Raw genomic sequence first — 22608 nt, 5'->3', positions numbered from 1 at the left:
GCAGGATGGTAAGATAAAGTTTCATGTTGTTCTACGTATCCATACACACACACAAAAAAACCCAAACACACAAACCTGTGTTATCAAGGCCACGAAGTTATGAGTGAGAGACAAACTTGGGGCAACATGTTATTCTTATTTTTTGGATTCCCATAGACTACGTTATTGTCCATACTGTTATCTATGCATCACATTCACTAAAATGTGTTTATTTTTAATGCATCTGCTTCTGCCATTACACAGTTCAATGAAGATGAGTAAGCATCTTTCTATACCCACTAGCTCACAGTAGGTGCTCATGCATGTTTGTAAAGGAATGAGTGACTGGCATGCAGGATGTATGAGGCTGGGGAGAAAGGGCTGATAGATAAGGCAGGATGAGGTCTAATTTTAAAGAGCATGTTGTGGAGGTTTAAGGCTTATGTAGGTAAAATGGAGACTTTTTTTTTTAGTAGTACTTACTTTTTTCCAAAGTAATTCATGGTTATATTTTTTAGAAGACCTGGTATTGAGTCCATAGATTTTAAATACCTGAACACGCCTGATCTCATCTGATCTCGGAAGCTAAGCAGGGTCGGGCCTGGTTAGTACTTGGATGGGAGACCACCTTGGAAGACCAGGTGCTGTAGGCATGTAAAAACAAAAAAACAAAAAAACAAAAAACAAAAACCTGGTACCGAAAGGCTTATAATTAAAAATAGTAGTTCCCCAGTGCTGTTCACCAGGTAATAGTCCTCACCTCTTCTGTTTACCTGAATTATAGCTCAATTTCTAAATAATGTTCTATTAGGGTTATTTTTTGATTTATTAATTTTGGATATTGACTTCCCAGGATAGATGAAGACTTCATTTTGCCATGGGTCAACCCCTCATTACTGTGGGTACTTTTTAGATCTTCTCTGCTGGTCTAAGATACTGACATTTCACAATAACGTACCTCAGTGTGTGATCTCATGTTGTTTAAGGGATGCAACAGAGACTGAGGTCCTGTTCTAGGAACATTTTTGTATCACTTCTTTAATAAATGCCTCTCCTCCATTTTCTCTGCTCTTTCCAGACCTAATATTAATTGGAACCCCTGAACTAATTCTTTAAATTTTTTCTTCTACTTTTCATTTCTTTGCCTTTTATTCTGCTTTCAATGGGTTTTTTCATTTCCAGGAGTTCTTTCTTGTTAACTAATGTATGTCAGTTATAAATGTGTATATATAATGTATATCAAGCTCTTTCTTATTAACTATATATAATAAAATTAGTACTTATTAGTTAATAAGAAAGCTTGTTATTATAGATAATAATAAAAACACACATAAACATACGTTATTATATATGCAAATTCTTCCCGTTGTGAGTATAATAATAATTAGTACTCCCTACATTGATCTTATTTCCTCCGGGTCCTACTTGTTTTGTGTTGGAATTTTTCCTCTAATGTCTGGGATCTTTGGCTGTGTGTTCATTTTTAGAGGTGAGGATCTGTGTGTGGGATGAGAGAGGGGAATTGGGAGTCTAGTGATAGACTGACTTTTGGTCCTATGTCTAATGCCATCTTGCGGCCTTGGTGCCTATCAGCACTCAGCCTCTAAGGGGCTCTTCAGAGCTCATTAGCTTGCTTTTTATTAACATTGATGACTTGTGTTCCTTAAATTATTACTTCATCCACCCTGATAAATCAATTACCACTCTTCCTTTCAATTTTCATCTATAAATCCATTTAAATCTCTTGTCTTCTCTTTCATTGCTTGATCCTTCTGGATTTTTGTTTTCATTCCTTTATGATCATTTTAGAAAATAGGAGGAAGCAGAGAGAAATTCTTGTTACTCTCCTTTTTAAAATTAAAAGTCTACTGAAGGTTTAAGTAGAAGAGTTAAGGATTCTTTATTTATTTATTTATTTATTTATTTATTTATTTATTTATTTATTTATTTAGATAAAACAATGGTAACTTTGTAGAGAAGAGGCTGGAGAAGGGAGAAAATGGAGGCAGACAAAGTTAGTTTAATGCTATTGCAAAGTCCAAGCAAATCTAATAGGGTCTAAATTAGGGCAGTAGCGGTGGGGGAAGCAAAACAAAACATGAGGATGTTTTGTTTTTCTCCCAGGTACTGTCAACATGGGACTGAATGAAGAGGGTCAAAAATTATGTTAAGGCTTTTAGTGTGGTTGACTGGATAATGAAGCCACTGAGAAGGGAACACAGAGGGTGAAGAAAATTTTCTGTGGAGCTCTGGGGACATTAACATTTAGGAGGAGGCAAAGACTAAAGCTATACCTAGCAGTTTGAAGAATGAGGGTGAGATGATCAAATGAAGGCAGCATTTAAGGTCTTAAAAAAATTAAATAAGTCAGTGGGCAGTCAGGGTCACAGGAAAGTTTCTTATAGAATGGAAGAGACATATTTGTAGGAAGAAGGAAAAGGTAGAAATGAGGAAGAGATTGAAAATAAAGTGAAGTTACAATTGATCATTTAAGGCCCCAGAGGACGTACGATCAAGTGCATGGACAGAGATCAAACTCAGAAAGAAGGGCACTCCTGTGATTTCTAGGATCTTCTTCTAGGATTCTCATTCATATTCTCTCTCTCTCTCTCTCTCTCTCTCTCTCTCTCTCTCTCTCTCTCTCTCTCTCTCTCTCACACACACACACACACACACACACACATCAGTTCAATCTATAGGAAACTAACTCATTGTAACATATATCCTAAAATATTATTCAGTCCAGAACAACACAAAGGAGTCTTTATCAGAAGTTTTAAAGTTGGCTTTGGAATTTCTAGTTCTGGTCCCCACCAAAGTCTCTCTATCAGTATGGGGTAAACAGATGTTTCCCATGCTCTCTGGTCATCCAAGAGATAACTGCTATATCAAATCTCTACGCACATACTCACACACACACATACACAACCTCCCAAGGACACTACTTCTCAGAAAGAATATAGAGTTATTCTATCACTCTCCAACCTCTTAGCCTGCTTTTTCTTCAGAGCACCAGGGCCAATTTTCAGTCAATATACTTTAGCACAGCTACATCAATTGCCATAATATTGAAATGCTCTACTTCTCTGATGGTAAGTAAATAGCTGATGTTCCAGATCCTGAGTGTATCCTTGGCTCTTGCAATCCCAGCACCTCCCAGACCTTCCTATGATCCAGCAACTAAAGACATAACACCAGTCACAACAAGGCTAAGACTGGCCGATGTTTTGACTGGTGATAGGATGGAGTAGGGAGAGTGTGTGGGAATGTAGACAAAAGCTAAAGTTTATACACTAACACTTTATTGGTAAGCTCAATGTCAAGGAAGTTAGAGTAATCAGAAAAGGTAAGTGAGGCAGGGAAGAAAGACGGCAAATACAAGGGAATACAAGGGGGATGTGATACCAAGCTGGTCATACCAGTGTTAAATATTTTGATTATCCTACTCTGCATAGCACTTATCATTAGCTAAAATTACTTTATATGCTTTTTAATATACATTATAGATATTGTCTGTCTGCCAACTGGAAAGTAAGCTATATAAAGGCAGAGACTTTGTTTTAACATTGTATCTCCAGGACCTAAAATACACTCGGCACTTAATAGGTGATCCAAAATATTTGTTGAATGAATGAATGAATCAATTCATATTAAGGAGTAACATTTTCTAAATAAAAACACATTTCACGTAAATTAAGTACATGTAGTACTTTATTTTTGCAGAGTGGTTTCTGTTTCTCATTTTTTATCCTCCAGTTTCCTAATCATGCCCAGAGGCCTCCTTGTGCATAAGAAATGACCAAAACAGTAACCATTTCATGTTATGTTGTCATCTTCCTCTAGAGTTACCATCTATCTATTCAAATACCCAGCAAAACATTGAAATCCTTGCTTCTCCTTATCTTAGAAAATCAAGTATGCAGGTAAGGTTACTGTTAAGGGGAAAGAGGGAGATTTATTTTTCTCTTACCCAGAGCATTCTCACAGAAGTCAAAAGGGTATAATTTATCCCAGTTACACTTGGTTTTATGCTTTTGCTTTTTGAAAGAAACAGTTCTCTTCACTGCTCATGCTATTCTAAGTCGTTGTCAAGTAATTTTTTTCAAATGTATCAATTTTTGATATTTGAATTTAAGGGTGAAAAATGCTAATTAATTAGATTAATATATTCATGGCTGAAACTTAATCTACTTCATGTTTCTTTTATATTCTAAATTTTCACTTCATCAGCCTGAGAGCAATCATCTGTAATTATCTGATTACAAAATTTATTTAGCTGTCAACTCTCATTGAGATTCCATTTTATCTCCAACATAATGTATTTTTTAAAACGAAAGAAAACATGTTTCTGTTGCAATGTGATATTATTGCTCAGATATTAAGATGCTAGCAATAATAATCAGATCCATTTTTATAATGCTTGGCACAACTTAGGATATTGTGTATTTTGCCAAGGAAATTTATTTCCTTTAATGTTTAGAAAATTAAATCCAATCTCCTACTAAATGCTTTTCTAGAACAGGAGATAAGAAAGCATCAATTAACATGTAAATCCAAAAAGACTTAGACAACGAGTAGGAATACTATTGGTATTTGAGTCTGGGGGCTAAAAGTTCCAGAACTCCTACAAAAGAAAACAGGTTTTCATAACTCTTTCACAACTCAGATAAATAATTTTGTATTATACCGTCACATACATCAATTGTAGGTCATATACAAAAAGAAAAAGCCTAAGAATATCAGATTAGTCAAACAGTCTGTTTCACATAAGTTCTCTTTTTAACACTGGGCACGACTTTACTTTGCCTAACTTTGATATACTTCATTTAAACGTCCTTGATTTCACTTCCTGGCTGTTGTACATTCCTGATGCTATTATTTATTATTTTTCTTTTTTTTTCAAGGATAATTTTCAACAGTGAAAGGGCTTAACAAGCATCTTTCTTTTTGTCATCCTTCCTATAATCTTTCAGAGCAAGAGGTGTAAGTGGATCAAAGATTGGAACTTGAACTAGTATTTCCTGAATGCCTACAATGTGACACAATGTGACAAACACTGTGCTAAGTGTTTTATTTACATTGTTAATCTTTATAAAACCCCTGAAAGGTATTTTGAAATGGATTATGAAATGTTGTCACCATCAGGTGACAATATTTGTGGATTAGAGATATGAAATAAATTGCCCAAAACCACATGCCTAGTTTTGAGTAATAGTCCTTATTAAAATATCTGCCTATTGTGATGATGTTTGGAAAAGAAGTCATATCATTTAGAAAAACAAAGAGTAATATTTACAAATAAAATGATGTCTAGGATTTGCTTATAATTTGATAGGAAATATGGTGGGGTAGTGGGTGCGAGTATAGATATAACAAGTTTAGCCATCAGCTGAAGTTGAGTGATGGGGTCATATCCCACGCCCAGAGGCCCAGAGTGATGGGGGGCCCGCATTTTTTCTACATTTGTGTATGATGGAACTTTTCCATATTGAAGTTTTTAAAGGTAAGTACAATCTGAAAAGTAGAATCAGGACAAAATGGGTACAAGGACTGAGGAGAAAAAAGGAAGGTATAAATGTGCATTTGCCTTAGCAATTCAATAACTTTCAGCTATATTCATTTAGAGCCAATCTTGTAGCATATGCCCTGCCCAAATAAACTCAACATGTGTGGCAAATAGGCACTTCTATATCTTATTTAAGAAAGAACTGAATTTATTTTCACAGCAATTAAGATCCTAAGCTGCTGCTTTTGATCCTAACCATATTTCTCTGTTTAAAATAAACTATGATCCTAATTCTTATTTAAATAGACCTAGAGACTAATTTATCAAATACTCTAGCTTTTTCTTTTTCTCTTAACTCTGTTTAAAGTATTTTCAACTATTTGTTCATTTGTTCATTCTTTTTAACTTCAAAGTGGCAGTAAGAGAACATACAGCTTAGTCAATTCGCAACTTTAGAGCAGCAGTGAAGAGATTTACTGGTGGTAGTTGGATTAATATCATTATCAGTTTCAGTACTAGTTCTGCCTCTTCCCCAACTTTCATCTGTCTAAACTAAAAGGGGTAATAATAGAAAGTCCATCTTAAAACTAAAGGAGTTAAAACACCACTATTTTGGAAATCAAAAAACTAAAAAATAGTTTGGCATGGTGACTGGTATAAACCAGCTGGCACCTGTCACAGGATGTCCTCACTACCATCCATGCTCTGGCTTCAAGGGCAGTCTTGTTGACATTTCAAAAGCTCTAGTGCCGATAGCCTGCCAGAAAGTAGTCCTTAAATAATAGAGGTATGCATGTCTAGGTGTGGGCCTTATATGCTGGGAAACCTTCAAGGGGCTCTGGGATTCAAGAGTTGGGCAAAGGCTTATGGTGCTTAGGAATGGAGCCAGAGGATTCAAACGTAGGCTGTTAGGGAGTTAGAGAGGCAGGCTAGAATGCAGTTTGAAGGCAGAACTGTTTCTTTAGATGTATTTTACCAGAGTAGAAAATGGGATTGATCTGTACATGGCATATGCTTACACTAACCCACTCCCACAAATATAAGACACAGTGTTAAACATGATTCCCACGAATGACTTCCAAGTCTGAAACCCCACTCTCAAATGAACTTAGGTTCTTCATCTATGTGTTTCTATGAAGGTATTTTGTAGATGTAATTAGTGTTCATAATCAATAGACTTTAAATAAAGATTATCCTACCTAACCTGGATGGGCTTGATTCAATCAATTGAAAGGCCTTTAGAGCTGAATTTTCCCAGAAGAAATTCTTTTCCACTTGTGGACTGAAACTTCAGCTCATGCCTCAGAGTTCTAGCCTACTATTCTAATTTCAGTTTGCCTTCTAGCCAGCCCCTATAACTGTGTAAGTCAATTCCTTGCAAAACATTCCTTCATATATACCTCCTTCTGGTCCTGTTTCTCTGTTAGAGCCCTGATATTGTGATTGAGCGCAAGTATTTCCAAGTAGTATTATAAACAACTTGGACTTTATAATAGTAGCAAATACAGAATTTTTCTGTGTTTATAGGATTATGTATGAGGAAGGTATACACACACATATATACTCTCTTTTTGAACAGGCCTGACCTTGGGCTCCCATATCCTTCCTTGTAGTGGTGTCTAGTTCTAGCCAGAATCCTGCTAAGTCAGTTTAATGAGAATCCCTCTCCCTCAATATCTGATTGGGTTCCTCATCCTACATTATCCCCAGGTGACGTGTGATTACCCTGGACTGCTTTCAGTAAGAATTCTGTCAAGTCGATGTAACAAAAATCCCTCCTTTCCCCTGATGTTTCTTTATAATTTTCCATCCACTGACCCCAACGACCTGCTCTTTAGCTATAAATTCCCACTTTTCCTGTTGTATTGAAAGTTGACCCCAATTTCTGTCCCCTGTTAAAACCCCCACAATAGCCCCCTTGAATAAAGTCTGATTTACGGTCTTTAACAACTATCAAGAATGATTTTTTAACATGTCCAGACTTTTGATTACATACTTAATTTTTTTAACCATTTGCTCTAGTTTATATATACATGTATATATATAGTTAGATTTTTAAAAAAATTATACTGCTCTATCATGTTTAGAATGTTTTAAACCACAGAAATGGAAAGAAAAACATTGAAATTAAAAAGTAAATACAAATAGGGGTTGTAATTCTCTTCCTGCATCTCAAGTCATCTTGTATTTATCTCACTTTGAGGTCATTTCTTAAATGATTTCCCAATAGATGGTATACAAAGATGATTCCAGGGTTCATACTTAAAAGGCAGAATGGTGCTTCTATTTTTAAATTCTCAACAAATAAGTTTTTCACTTTAAAATGGATTACTCTGGGAACTTCCAAAAGACTCCAAATGAGTGAGCACTAAGGACAGTTAATATAGATCAGCCAAATGTGTTCACAATACACTCAGTTGATTTATCACTCTGCCAAATACTAATAACCACAGTAGCAGTCTTCATACCTGCAGTTTTTAATAGTTTTTATTTAGTCACGAGTTTAATTTATATCCTAAATGGAATATATTTAAAATAGAAGGCAAAAAAGAAAATACCATTAAAATGCTAAGTAAAAGAAAGCATTAAAACTGATAATTCTGCATTTTTGCCTTAGGATGATTTTCATATCCATGTATTTCATATAGTACACTATATAGAACAGTAAGAGGAGAAATCTAGTGATTACATCCAATTCAGCTCTACGTTTATTGAAAATAAAGTCACATCTCACATCTCTCATGTTTCTTTACAAATAACAACCTAAAACTCTCTCTTAATTTAGAAATGACACAAAAAATTATTTGATTTTTTAAACAAAAATTTAATAATTCCAAAAAGCAGTCATAAAAGCAGTTTTTGCTTGGCTTTAATCCTGTAAAGTTTAATGTTTAATCTAGAAATGTAGAACTATTATTATCACAAACCCTGATTTTTCTTACACGAAAGTTTGTATTACGTGTTAAACAGGAAACAACTTATCAAAAGAGACGTTTACTCGGAAAGTTTTGGTGTTTATAGATTAATAATTTTATTTTTGCTAAACACTAAAGTGATGAAATATTACTAAATGGACTTACAGAAATAAAAGGAATTCATGATTCAATAAAGGCAAGGAAAACACTGCCTTAAACCAAAATGATGTTTCTGAAAAGGGTGAAAATGGACTTCATGATAGAATCCTAGTGTACAATGTGTACCTCTTGAAACTGTTCACTCTTGACATTTGGATTACAAGACTATTTTCCTGTCAAGACAGCAATCAATTCATGTAATATCGACGCTTGATTTATGTAAGCAGCTACTACCTGCGCCATTATAGTTAGGTACCATTGCTAAATTTAGGATACTTTTCGAATACTCTCAAATGGACACTAATATAAAAATCGATGACCATTGTGTCGTAATAGAAAAAAATTTACAAACCAAAAATGTATCTTTTACATACACTAAGTCTTCAAAGTTTTCCTATCCTTTCATTTTAATGGTGCTGGTAAATGAAAGGATGAAAAGCACAAAGAAACACATCAGACCGCAGTAAACGTCACCGCGTACTAAGATTTCAGAAGCAACAACCCTTTAAAGCTACAGTATCTGCACATTCAGGACTACAAATCAGAGTTCCCTGGGGCGAAGGTGGAGCTACCCTCAAATTGATAACTTTTTCAACCAATGACACAGCCAAGCCAGAGAGGGCATAAAGGATTGGTTCCTTTGAATACCAACATTGAAGTCATACTTAGAAGTTCTGAGCTTATGTGGGTGTTCAAGGCCCAGGTCTAACTACTATTTCTCACTCGCAGTAGAAGTTTCTTGGTTACCATTTCTCTATCCGAGCCTGGCTCGATGAAAATTCCAGCGTCTAAACGCTGAAAGAAACTCACGTTGCCAGTGCCAAACGAAGGACCCAATCGCTCGAGGAAGAGGCGGAACTCGCTTTATTCTTGTCCTTTATTGGCCACGGAGCCAGGAGGCCCAATATCACAACCAATGAGTCGTTGAAACATCCCTTAACGTAACGTAACGTAACGTAACGTAACGTAACGTAACGTAACGCAACGTAACGTAACGTAACGGGTGGTCGTGTATGGCGCTTACGTAACTGGGTCTACGCAGGCGCAGACATCCTGTTTTTGTCCAATCCGAAAAGAGGCTGGCTACCGGCAATTCCTCGCGCCTCGCCCCCTTGCCTCTTTCTCTTCCTGTGGGCTATGGCCCGCCTTTCTGCTGCTGACCAATCCTCTTCATTTTTCTTTGAGCGTTTACCCAATCAGAGAGGTAGACAGTGCAGTTCCGGTCGTCATCTCTGCATCTTGACTGAGCCTAGATTTCCCTCCTGCGCCGGTTGTGGGCTTATAGCTGAGGTACATTTCACAGGGCCGGGCTGGGCGAATCTCCCGGGTGGGCGGCTCTTGACGTGAGGCGGCAGTACTGGTTGAGTCCAGAAAGCCAGAGCCGTTGATCCTCCAGCGCGAAGAGCGTTGGGAATGGGGAGGAGTCGGAGGAGAAACCACGTGTTCGGGCTTCTGGTGTTGGGGTCCGAATCTTTGTCAAAACTCGTTGAGTGTGTTCCCTGAGCGCCTTCCGCGGATTGGGTTGGCGGCATCGCTATCCCCAGTACTTAACAGTGAGTCACTCTTATTGAAAAGCATAGCGCCTTTTGGCATGTATTGAAGGAAGGGTAGCATTCTTTCCAACCTACGCCTGGGTTGATTAATTTTCGAAATTAGGAAGTAGATTTTCATTTGTGAAAAGACGTCATGTGATATAGTAAAACTGCGAGACCAATCGTTGTGTTAAACACTTTCTCTCATTTAAACCACATAGCAATCTAAAGAGGTAGGTACTGTTACTTAAGTCCACGTGTTCTCTTCGGCTTGTCTTTGACAACTTGAGTGTGGCATTTGGTTTCCATGGACGTAAAATTAAAATGTATTATTTGTAAAATGTTGCTCCTGTTTTTTGTCTTGAAGGTATTTTATAAAATACAAGTAAATTGATTGTTATTATCGAGGTAAAATCTAGTAGAAAGACATCGGAGTAGGAGCCATCTACTATCCTTTGGGGAAGTTACCTTCTCAGCCTCAGCTTCTTCAAGTGCAGAATTGAAATCAGTACCAGCCCTCACTACTTCCCAGAGTTGTGAGGATCGAAAATATAAATTACTGATGTTAACTATATATAACTTTATGCTTTTCTAATTCTTTCCTATGGAGGCTAGACCGTCATTTGAACCTAGTGCAGACTATATAACCTTGATAACATACGCCCTAGTACCACCTTAGGCTGCTGTAAATAGCATAAAACAAAATTAGATCAGCCCACATAACTGTTTTTGTGAGTTATTTTCACTCACATTATATTGTGATCCATGCAGCTTTTGAGTTGTATCTTTGTCCTTACCTAAAGTCATGATTTCTTTTTTCCTGCAACGTCTTTTATCAGTTACAAATAGGACTGAAGATAATGCTTACTTTCCTTTTCCCTATGATGCTTTGAAGAACTACTTTTCCCACCATTTCTACATATTTAAGATATTTTCATTTACTTGATAGCAAAAGACTGTAATTGAAAATGAGAATATCTATATTTCTGAACTGGATTGCTGTTCATATTCATTTAGTTCAATATTTTAAGGCCAGTTGTGTGCAAATCACTGCTAAGCTGTTGAGGCTATAGAGCTGACCTTTGAACAACACAGGTTTGGCTTGAGCCAAATCAATACAGTGAATACTGTTTTCGATTCACTTCTTATAATAGCCAGTTTACTATAGTCATAGATATGTGTCCCTCAGAGAAGCATGATCTCAGGTAATAGGGATTGATTATAAGGAAGCCATTCAAGCAACCAAGCAAAGACCGGATTCTATTGCTTGTAAGGCTAGACTTTGCATTAGGCTTCATGGAGAGCTGGACTAGTATTTCCTCATCGTCGATACCTGCCAACCCTCTTAGCTAGAAGACAGTAGTGCTGATGACTTCAGTTTGTTGTCATATCTTAAGAAGATATCCCCTTGTTGCTTTCTCATGTCTGGCTGGAATTCATAATTCTCAGGAAACAGGATCTGATGAGTTGGGTTTGTTATCATCTGGTTTTTGGGATAAGATTGTGAATAAACCCAGCTCCTAGTAGGCATTTGGTATATGATAACTATTCAGTTAAGGTCTCTGCTTTTTGCATGGAGTTGGAAGGAAAAGCACATGTGAGACATTTCTATCCATCAGGCATACACTATTTTTTCTCAGCGTTCTTTGGTAGTCACTCTTAAATGGTCTAGTTATATGCCTAGCTGGCGATTTGCTAAGTTAGCAGTCTGCTGTAATGAGCAGTACCACTAGCCAGCTGCTTAAGACTTGTCCTCAGCTCTTAGTTTACAGCTTTTGGTTTCTTCACCATCTGAACTCAGTTGGCATCCAAATGCTTCTCTACACAACCCTATCAGACAAAGTCCTGACTCTATACCTGTACTGTCATCAAGTCCACAGGAAAAAGCCTCACATTCTTTGTCCTGACAAAGTAGGTGTACAGGCCCATAACAGTGCAAAACAGCCATTTCTCCTTGTTCTAGCAGGTAGCCAGCCATTGTCTATTAGGCTTTTCTAGGCATAGACCCTATATCAGCAGTCGAAAGGGGACCAGATCAAGGCTTCTTGAGTTTGAGCTACTCATGCATGTTAAAGTAGAAACAGGGACAAAATTCCATAGTATTTTCCCATAAACAACTTCCAGAGGAATTCTTTTTTCAGCCTCTACTTTGGTGCTTTTATTCCCTCAAAATGGAATAAAAATGGCTGATAATTGCAAAGCTAGTTTTAGACCATCTTTGCAAACCCAATGTGGGTGGTCCACCACCTAACCTTGGGATGTGAGGGTATAGTATGCAGTATAGTATAGTATAGTGAAGTATATAGTATTGTATAGCTGCAAAGTTTTTGTACACTTACAGTGTAGTTTATTAGAATTTTTTGGATGATTATATAACATAAAAATTCTCCCAGTAATCCAAATGTAACCTATTTCACTTATTTGTTAAATTTTATTATTTGATTCACTAACCCTCTCTGTTCTTTGGATTGGGTAGTAATCTAAATGAAATAAATATAGAGGAGTGAACATTTAAAAAACTCTTTGAAGCTGATACTTTCTGGGAAGGTAGCATTTCTCGGTGACTGAAAAATTCCTTAGGTTTCTTCTTCATCACATTTGATTTGGTTTAGAATAAATTTGGTTTAGAATAAATTTCAGTGACTGAGATTACTCTAGTTTGAAGTGATTTTTTAAAAAAATCTTGAAAAATAGTACTATTGTTGGGTCAGTTTATTTCACATTTTAGCCTTTAAAATTAGATTCAGTTAGATTTAATAAATACAGGTTTTTCTTGGGTTCTGCTGATTTAGCTGGCTTATTCAGCTAGATAAATTGTACATCATATAATGAGATTTTTAGCAAAACTTAAAATTTAAAGATTGTAAAACCATTTTTTTGTAGTTTCCAAATTTTCTGGGCTTGTGATTTTTTTTAAAGTTTACCACAGTTGTTAGCCTCTTCAGAAGTTGACTGGACAAAAAAATGATAAAAATTTATGAAGTCTTTTAAGTTAATATTAGTGTTAAGTAATATTATTCTCCAATTTCATTTCGATTTGCTAACAGTACAACTTCATAGAAAAATTTTAAAAAACCTTTTTTTAAAGACTAAGGCTTGGTGTGCCATTATAACGAAAACGATTTTCCTGATAACACAAGAGATAAGTGACTCCTTATCTCCATTTTCTTTGTAGTCATTTATCCTGATCATTATTACTTTCTATTGGCTTTTTAAAAAAGAATTTCACCATTCCTTGAATTGCAGCAAAACTAATGGTTAAGAGCACAGATTCTTAAACCAGACTTTTCCCGAATTGAGTATTGGCTCCAATTACTAGCTCTGTGACCTTGAGCTGTTCACATGTAACCACTGTGCTTCAATTTTTCATCTGGGAAATGGGATAATTCTAAGTACGTCATAGGATGTTATGAAAATTAGTAAATATTTGTGAAGTGTTAAAACAATGCCTGACAAACAGTATTAAATAAATTTGCTCATTGATTTTACTCAATGTCATCACGAAGTATTAATGTGAAATCATAGCGAGAAGAGAAAATGCTCTAGGACCTGTATTTTAAATTTATTGTATCTTATAGCTGATATTTTAAGTCTTTCTTTAAGACTAAATATTTGACCCAGGCAACCAAAATTTGCATTGGACTTCATTCACATCATTGATATTGCCCTCCTTTTACAAAAACCTTTTTCCGTGTTAAGACTTTTCACATGTATATGCTTTAAATATTTCAAATGTATGTTGCTTGACTGTGGGTGATTAATTTCAGTCAATGCAAATAAGAATTATAATAACACCGCTTTACATTTGAGTGACCATTTAAAAATGCTTTGTGAAATATGTTCTTTATATCATTTGAGAGTGAGTGTAAGAAAGCATTTAAGAGTGTGGGCTCTTGTATTTGAGTTCTAGTGGAACCCTGCTTTGCATTTGTGAGTTGAATGACCTACTTTTCCTAAGCCTCACTTTCTTCTTATAAAATGAGGAAGTAAATGTACCTACTTTATAGGCTGTCCAGAATGTTAAATGAGGTATAATGCATATAAAGCGTTTAGAAGAGTTCTTGACCTATAGCAAGAATTCAGCATATCTTAGATTACTGTTATATCATTGGTGCATGCAAAAGGACCAATAAATAGAGCAAGTGGAAAGGTGAGAAGAAGCCACGATTCAGATGGGATCTGTGATTTACTGAAGGTCACATGCAAAAAAAGAAAAAGAAAAGCCACTTCTAGTGCAAATCTTTTCCCTTCAATACACTGCCTTTTTTTCTGTGGTAACACTTCTTGAACTTACTCATATTAACTAGGTCCATCCCAGGTTCCTTTGTTTCCCATTATGTTTCCAGTTCTTGGCTGTTAAGAGTATACATTTTTATCTTGGTTTCGATCCAATCAAAGGCCTTTCCTTTCTTGATGAATCCTTCCTTTAGCTCATTCTTTATTACTCAGACCAAAGTTGTTAGCATGCATCACAGAGATATCTTTTCAAGGAAGATACTGAAACAGTTTTAGAGTGGTTAGTTTTTTTTAAGTTGTGATTTTATTGGCCTATCATTAATTTATATTTAATGTAATGTTGAATTATTTTTTTGAAGCTATTTTATTCTCTCCAAACTTTTCCCTTTTTTTCCTGAGACTGCAAAATCAAATTGAAGTTTTTCTGAGGAACTAAGAAAGGAATTTGAAAATCACACAAATCCCCTGAGCTATTCTAAAAATAGAAATAATACGATTTATGAATCGTTGGGTTATTTTTGAAAATCTTGAATGATTAAAATGTGGATGTATCTTTGGGCATCAAAAACATGTTTATATTTGGTAAGCAAAGCACATTTGTAGGAAATTTGAGGTAATTTAATCCTGTGTTTTTGAAAGAAGAGCATTTTGAACATACTATGTAATTCCGGGATTTAAGTATATAGGACTAGCTATTAAATTACATTCAACCAGCAGGTGTTTATTGAATACTTTCTGCGTAGAGTGTAGTGTATAAGTAAGGTGATGTTCCCAAATCCTGTTTCCTTGGTTTCTTCAGTTATAGCCTTTGTGGAACTTTCTATGACTTTAGGAGGTTGGAGTGAATTAACTTTCTCAGAGCTGTGGTTATGGATTTTTCACCAATGTTGTTACTCATCGATTTATTTCTTATGTAGGAGGTTTGCTTTCTCCAGAAAAGGAAAGCTGCTTCTAAGTTTTGGGTGTGTTTGTGTGTGTGTGTGTGTCTGTCTGTCTGTCTCTCTGTCTTTTCCTTTGGTATTGTTTTACATATATATGTAGTTCCTTAACTTTACTTTTTTGTCTTTCTCTGTTGAGTCTGTTTTGCATGTGTTTGTATTTTTACACTTCTCTCACAGGAAGTAGGCTTTCGTGAGGTAGGCTGGTAGTGGGTTAATATTAGAGAATTAGCACAGCTCCTGTCCTTAAGAAATTTGTACTCTACAGTGAGGAGAAACAAATATAAATATATAAAACATTATGAGAAAAATAATTCTTCAGTTTATTTAGTATATGATTATTGCTGTATGAATAACATAGTATTTTGGCATTCAGAGGAAGTAGAAACTTAATTTAGGCTGGGTTAAGCGAGATTTTATAGTGCCAGTAGCTTTTGAGCTAGATCTTGAAGCACAGATAGGATCCAGATAACTCAAGAAAATGATGTAGAATGTTTAGAATAGCAACCCTTTTTACAGCTCTATTATGGGAAAAATAATTTTACCCATTAAAATATTGATAAGTCTCGGTTTGCTATAAAATGGTGTGTAACTTACATGTTCAGACATTTGCAGCCCATGCAGATCAACAATAGAATGTATATGATACTTTATAAGACTTAACATTTTTTTTTGTGCATAAGCACTATTTGTGAAATCATATTTGCTTTTCTTTTCCATTTAGTATCATGCTAAATGTCAGTATTTTTAACAATAAATTAGTTTCTAAGAACAAAACTTTTATATATGATATTTCTCATGTGGGAAGAAAGATTTTGTCAAGTGTTTTCTGTTCTGCTCTGGTCAGGCAAGTAGGACGTTATTACAGTTCCAGAAGAGAGGTAATGAAAAACCAAAGTAGGATAATGGCAGGGCAACAATGAAGAGACAGATATGAAGGGTGATTTTCAAAGTAGGATTTATTAGCTTAGTTGAATTTTGTCCTTTGCCTCCCTTTAATCAAAGATGATTCTGAGATATTGAGCCTAGATGACTGAGAAGATTGTGCAGTTTAACAGAGATGAAGAATACAGGTATTTGAGTTATATTTTGGTTATATTTAATTTGAAGTTTCGGCAGCATGTTTAGAGGTGTAGGGGTTTAGGCAGACAAAAGAAAGACAAGATTGGAATTTTGGAGAAAGATCAGCGTTCAAGATTAAATCTAGGAGTTCACATAGAGGTAATAATTTATGTTGCCGGGGAAGAGAGGGAAAGAACAACTAAGAAAAAAATCAATTCAATTCATTGTTAATAGTGTTAATTTAAATAATTTTTAAGTTAAAGTATCTTTCTGTTTAGAGACTTTGTAATTAAATTGTGAATGACTTTTTTTGCTATTCTATAATTTTTGGACCTGTTGCTAGATGGCAGTAGTAATCAGTGCCAAGGACAAGCCAGGCATTTATTTATTTTTCTATTTTTCTTTCTATCTATCTATCTATCTATCTATCTATTTATTTATTTATTTATTTATTTATTGGGGTGACATTGGTTAATACAATTACATAATTTTCAGATGTACATTATAATTTGACATCTATGTTCTTTGGTGTAATTAACCACCCAAAGTCCAGTTTCCTTCAGCTACCATAATTTGATCCCTGTTACCCACCTCACCTTCCCACTACCTCCCTATATTTTACTCCCTTTACCCCATCTACCTCTCATCTCCTTCCCCACCCCCTACCCTCTGGTGACCACTAGTCCATTGTCCAGGTCCATGAGTCTCTTTCTTTGTCCTGTTCATTTGTTGCTTTTAGGTTTATATCCCACATATAAGTGATATCATGTGATTTTCAACTTTTTCTGTCTCACTTATTTCGCTTAGCATGATTATCTCAATGTTCATCTGTGTTGTCCCTAATGGCAGTATTTCATCTCTTCTTATGGCTGAGTAATATTCCATTGTATATATGTACCACAGCTTCTTTATCCAATCATCTATTGTAGGTCACTTTGGTTGCTTCAATATGCTGGCCACTGTGGATAGTGCTGCTATGAACCTCAGTGTGCAAACATCTTTTCGGATATGGATTTTTAAGTCTTTGGGTTAAACACCCAGTAGAGGGATTGTTGGATCATATGGTAGATCAATTCCTAGTTTTTTGAGGAACCTCCATACTGTTTTCCACTGTACCAATTTGCAGTCCCACCAGCAGTGTATGAGGGTTCCTTTTTCTCCGCATCCTCTCCAACATTTGTTATTGTCCTGTTGATTATAGCTATTCTAACAAGTGTGAGATGGTATCTCATTGTGGTTTTGCTTTGCATTTCCCTAATAGCTAGCGATATTGAGCATCTTTTCATATATTTGCTGGCCGTTTGTATGTCCTATAAGGAGAGGTGTCTGTTTAGGTCCTCTACCCATTTTTTGGTTGGATTGTTTTGTTGTTGTTATTGAGTCATATGTGTTCTTTGTATATTTTGGATATTGGGCCCTTATCAGAAGCGTTGCTTGCAAATATATTTCCCCATTCGGATATTTGTCTCTTTACCTCATTGGCAATTTCTTTTGCTGAGCAGAAGCTTTTTAGTTTAATGTAGTCCCATATTTATTTTTGCTTTTACTTCCCTTGCCTTTGAGGTCAAATTCATAAAATCCTTTTTAAGTCCAAGGTCCTTGAGTTTGGTTCCTATGTTTTCTTCTATGCATTTTATTGTTTCAGGTCTTACAGTCAAGTCCCTTAATTCCTTTTGAGTTAATTTTGGTGTGTGGTGATAGACAATAATCTAGTTTCATTCTTTTGCAGGTGGTCAGGCAATTATTTAAAGAGAGTTTGATAGCTGAAGTCTGAGCTAAGCATTTTCATATGTTTAGTAAAGTTAAAATCAACAGTACAATATTTTGTAGTCCTTTAATCACATCAGATCTGTAAAGTAAGTGTGAAAAATTTTTCCTCTTAATATCCGGCTTTTGCAGGATGGTTCAAGAGTTATGTTTTTTGTTGGTTATTTCTCTAATATCAGAATCTTTCACTAGGTTCAGAAGAGAGGAAATGAGTTTAGAAAATAACTAGATTGTGATCTTCCCACGATATGGCATAAAGTGGTTGAGAGAGCTAGACTGTCCTACTGTATCTTTACATGTGTATAAAGCTATATTTATGTTTAAGGGTTTTATCACTGTTTTTATTTCTATTTTAGCAGATCCCTTTTGAATATTCACCAAATTTAGAGTATTAAATAGTAAATCTACTTCAAAATATAAATGATCTTTAATTATCAATTTATAAATATTTATAAAATATTGTTATATGAGAGAGATGTTGACATGATTATAAGCTATCCAGTGCCAGGAAGCCTCATTCTACCTTAGTCTTATTTCAATAACTATTTAACAATGGTAATTTAAAGAACTGTTAATGTGTTTGTTTCTGTTTGGTGATATTTGGGAGGAACATTTTGTTCTGTGAATTCACCTTGGAAGTATCTAATTTGCCTGTTGTGTGTGTGTGTGTGTGTGTCTGTTATCATGGTTAACAGCATGAGATATATGTATATAACATTGGAATTTATGTCTAATAGTTTTTTCTGCAAGTTTGTCATTTGACACTATTGTATTCATTCTGAGTACTTAATTTGTAGTAATTAATTTATTCCTTATAACAACCCTGTGAGGTTGGACCTGTTATCCCGTTTAAAGAAAAGGAAGCTGAAACACAAAGCCAGTGAAGCCAGCGTTTGAACCCTAATAGTCTGACTTATGTACCCATTTTCTTAATTACCCTGCAATACCTATTTTACTAAGCCTCATTTAAAAAACAGTAATAAAAAGATAATCTTATTGTATTGGTAGGGTTAAATGAAGCAATATATGTGAAGAGACTGTTACAGGAACTTTGATACTAAGAATCAATTAATATTAGCTGTTGTTTGGGCCACTTTTTAAATTTTCTTCCAATTCTTTTTTGGTCTCCTTTATAGTTTTTTTTATTCTTCCTCTGCTCATTCCTTAAAACAGTAGTGTTTTAGGGTTTCAGTCTTGACCTGCTGTTTTATATAATTCTGTATTATTTCCCTTCAGGAGATTTCATCCACTTTCCTGGTTTTTAACTACTGCCCGATTCCTATAGTCTGATGACCCAATTCCATACTTTCCCCTCTGAGCTTTGTAGACTAATATATCCAAATGTCTGTTACACATCTTCCTTTGGCTACCCCCCACCTCTCCCATTCCTCAGATTTGTGGATAAAACTGTGAAAGTATTTTAATCTAAAATGGAACTGAAGGGTATGAAGTGGAGAATCTCATGCAGGTGCACTCAGAAAAATGAACCTTAAAGACTAGAAGATTGATTTCTTGTAAATGTCTGATTTATAGAAGATTGACGCTTATCCTCTGACCAGTGAGCATCTGCCAAGAATGTCTCTGCATCTTTGAACTAGCAAACTCACTATGTGGCCCCTGGACTTTTCCCTTTTGTACTTCTTACCCATAAAAGTAACCCAATCTTCAACAGATTTGCCCTGTAGTTCTTTGCAGTTTGCATATCCCGAATTGCAGTTCCTCTGCATTTTGAATAAACTCAACTTCTGTTAACTCGAGCATGTCTCAGTTTACCTCTTTTCTATTTTTTTGGTCAACATTACATTGTGTCAGAGATGAGATTCAAAAGAGTCGACCACCAAGGAATGACAGCCTCTGGAATCAAGAGAGGTACCTACACTTGAGCCCTTCGCACTCTTTGCTTCCGTGTCACTGTAGCTTTTTGTTTGGTAAGTGTCTTCCCATCTTGAGCTCTTCCTTTTGGCCAAGATCTCTCACTTTATTCAGGTTGTGGATAGGGACAGATTGTCCTGGTGAGTACCCTTTTGTTTCTGATAATGGGACCTTAGTCATCTGAATATTCTAAGGGTGGCCCTCTTTAGGGAACCCTGGCCAGTTTTATGTTCAAAAATTAAGTCCTTCCTTACGCTCATTTTTGACTAAATGAACCAATCTCACTAAGGATAACTTAGAACTCCAATAGCCATAATGGAGAACCTTTGCTGTCCCCAGACTTTTTCCATGATCTAAGTTAGAAGACTGACTACAAAATTAAACAATTTGAATGGGATAGTTATTGTAATTGGTATGTGGAGGCCTCTAAATGTGTTCAGGATTCTAAATTGCCTCCTTAGAAAATATTCTTTCCAAACTGACTGAAGCAAAGAAACAACTTAATAGTGAAAAATACCACAGGTTCTTTCCTCCGTGCTAAGCAAGGTCCCTGCTAACCCCACTGCTCTACCTCCTCAGTGTCCCTCTTTGCCTCTTCCTCACTTCTTCCCTCTATCTGAATTTTCCTTCTTTCATATTACCAACACCTCCCCAATGAAGGCCATTATTACTCTCACTACTAAACCACCCCAAATTTCCTCTACTTCATTAACAAAGGCTGAGCTTAGAGCTATATAATTAAAGATTTTCCCAAGGTAACGGAGGATCCCCATAGATTTGCTGAGAAATTCAGCATTGTAACCTTAGTTTACCATCCTGGACTCTTTAATCTCCATCAATTAGTTCACATGCTTGTCAGAGAAGGTCAAGCCCAAACTAGATTAAAACTGTTGGCTGGAAAAACATTGACCAATCTCTATGATTTAAACTAAATGAACTACCAGACGTTTTATAATGTTGAACTTATGATGTAGTCAAAAGGCTACACCAAGCCATCCCTAGAGCCTTCCCCAAACCTGTGGACTGGAATAAAATTCAGTAAAATTCAAACATGCACTTAGAGCCTGCCAAATCTGTTCATGACTATTACAGCAGACTCCAAATTGTTTTCAAAGAAAATTCTGGACTCCCTATAGATGTTGAATCCATCCAACTAGCTTTTAATTCCATTTTCATAAATGGCCTAAAGGACTTACCCCTGACCTTGTCAATCTGGCTAATCTATTAGCTTGCACCCTAGAAGATGACTCCAGAAAAAAGATGCTAAGATTTGAATCTCCAGCTCCAGCAGATGGAAACTCCTAAGCAAATACGTCCTGTAGGACTATGTCATTATTGCAAAAATAAACTTGGCCATTGGAACAAGGATTGCTACAAATTGAAATCTTAACAGTCGCAACCTTCCAAGAACCAATAGCCAAATCTGCCCCAATGCTGGGACTCTGAGGACAATAGGGACTGTTTTCTATTCCGCCATTAAATGGACTGGGGGAAACTGGTTTCCAGATTGGGGATGAATTCCTTACAGTGTTAATTGACACAGGAGCTATTCTATCGGTGCTCAACCCCACTACAATTAAATAGTCCCTTCCTCAGAGTAATATATATGTTCAGTTAGTGGAGGTCTTAAATAAGCTGCAACATGTCCCTGTTTCTTAGACCATGTCTTTTTGTCTGGGACCTTTGCAAGACAGACACCCATTTCTCCTCAGTCATTTGGCTCCTGTACATTATTAGGATGAGATTTCCTGGCAAAATATAATGCCTCCATTTTTTTTTTTTTTTTCTTTCAGAAGCAGGAAATAGCCCTTGAGCTCAAATCCAGCAGTCAGGAAAATTCAACCCCTTTGCCTTCACTTCCATTCTGTAAACCAAGGAAGTCCAAACCTTGGATTCATCCCCACTATTAAACCTGGTACTCCCCACTCTTTAGGGAAAATCCTCAACAGACATAGGCAGAATTCATAATGCCTCTCCCAGTAAGATCCAGATTAACCTCTCAAAACTTCTGCCAAGAATTAACCAATACCCTATAAATAATGAAGTATTAGAGGGCATAAGGCCTATTTTAGAGAACCCAAGGACTCATTAGCCTGTGTACTAGTCCTTGTAATACTCCTATTTTGCCTATAACAGTGGCCAAGGATGGAGATTTAGGATGATAAATAACATCGTAATTCCCCTACACCCTGTCCTCTAATTCTCACATGCTATTGTGATCCATTCCTACTGAAAGCAATACAGTGAATTTTTAATATCCCTCTTAATAGAGATAGTATCTGTTTACCTTTGGTTGGGAAAGACAACAGTATACCTAGACAGTCATGCCTTGGGGCTTTACTGGGAGTTCTTAAATGACAAAATTCTCTGGAGATTCCATCTACTATATCATATGGATGATTTACTTTGCTTGCCCTCCCAAGGCTCCTCAGGAAAAAAAAAAAAAAAAAAGCAAAAATAGATTTACCTGTTGAGAATCTTAGCCCCTAAGGGAAACAAAGTCTTGAATGAGAAATTGAAATTTGTTCAAACTCAGATCTGATATTTAGGACATTTAATCTCAGTAAAAGGAATTCACCAAGATCTCCATAGGCTTCAAGGCATTGTAACTTTCCAAACCCCAAAACCAAACAGCAATTATG

At 36.0% G+C, this 22608-nt stretch overlaps 1 protein-coding gene and 1 pseudogene across 9 annotated transcripts in view; both read left to right on the top strand.

The window, feature by feature from the left end:
• Positions 1–512: 512 nt before the first annotated feature.
• LOC118600787 lies at positions 513–632 on the top strand (annotated as a pseudogene).
• An 8961-nt stretch (positions 633–9593) lies between these two features.
• Positions 9594–22608, top strand: part of WDR89 (WD repeat domain 89) — a 30797-nt gene continuing 17782 nt past the window's right edge. The window contains exons 1-2 of one of the 9 annotated variants that reach the window (XM_016141787.2): positions 9594–9849; positions 19907–19963. The gene's annotated coding sequence lies outside the window, so the exon portion shown is untranslated. Of the gene's footprint in view, positions 10325–19906; positions 20023–22608 lie in introns of all 9 variants that reach the window. The other 8 variants (XM_036239356.1, XM_016141784.2, XM_016141781.2 and 5 more) reach the window with 8 other exon arrangements.

This window comes from Rousettus aegyptiacus, unplaced genomic scaffold (assembly GCF_014176215.1).
Source record: "Rousettus aegyptiacus isolate mRouAeg1 unplaced genomic scaffold, mRouAeg1.p scaffold_m13_p_3, whole genome shotgun sequence".
NCBI lineage: Eukaryota > Metazoa > Chordata > Mammalia > Chiroptera > Pteropodidae > Rousettus > Rousettus aegyptiacus.
This window is presented reverse-complemented; position numbering and strand designations above follow the sequence as displayed.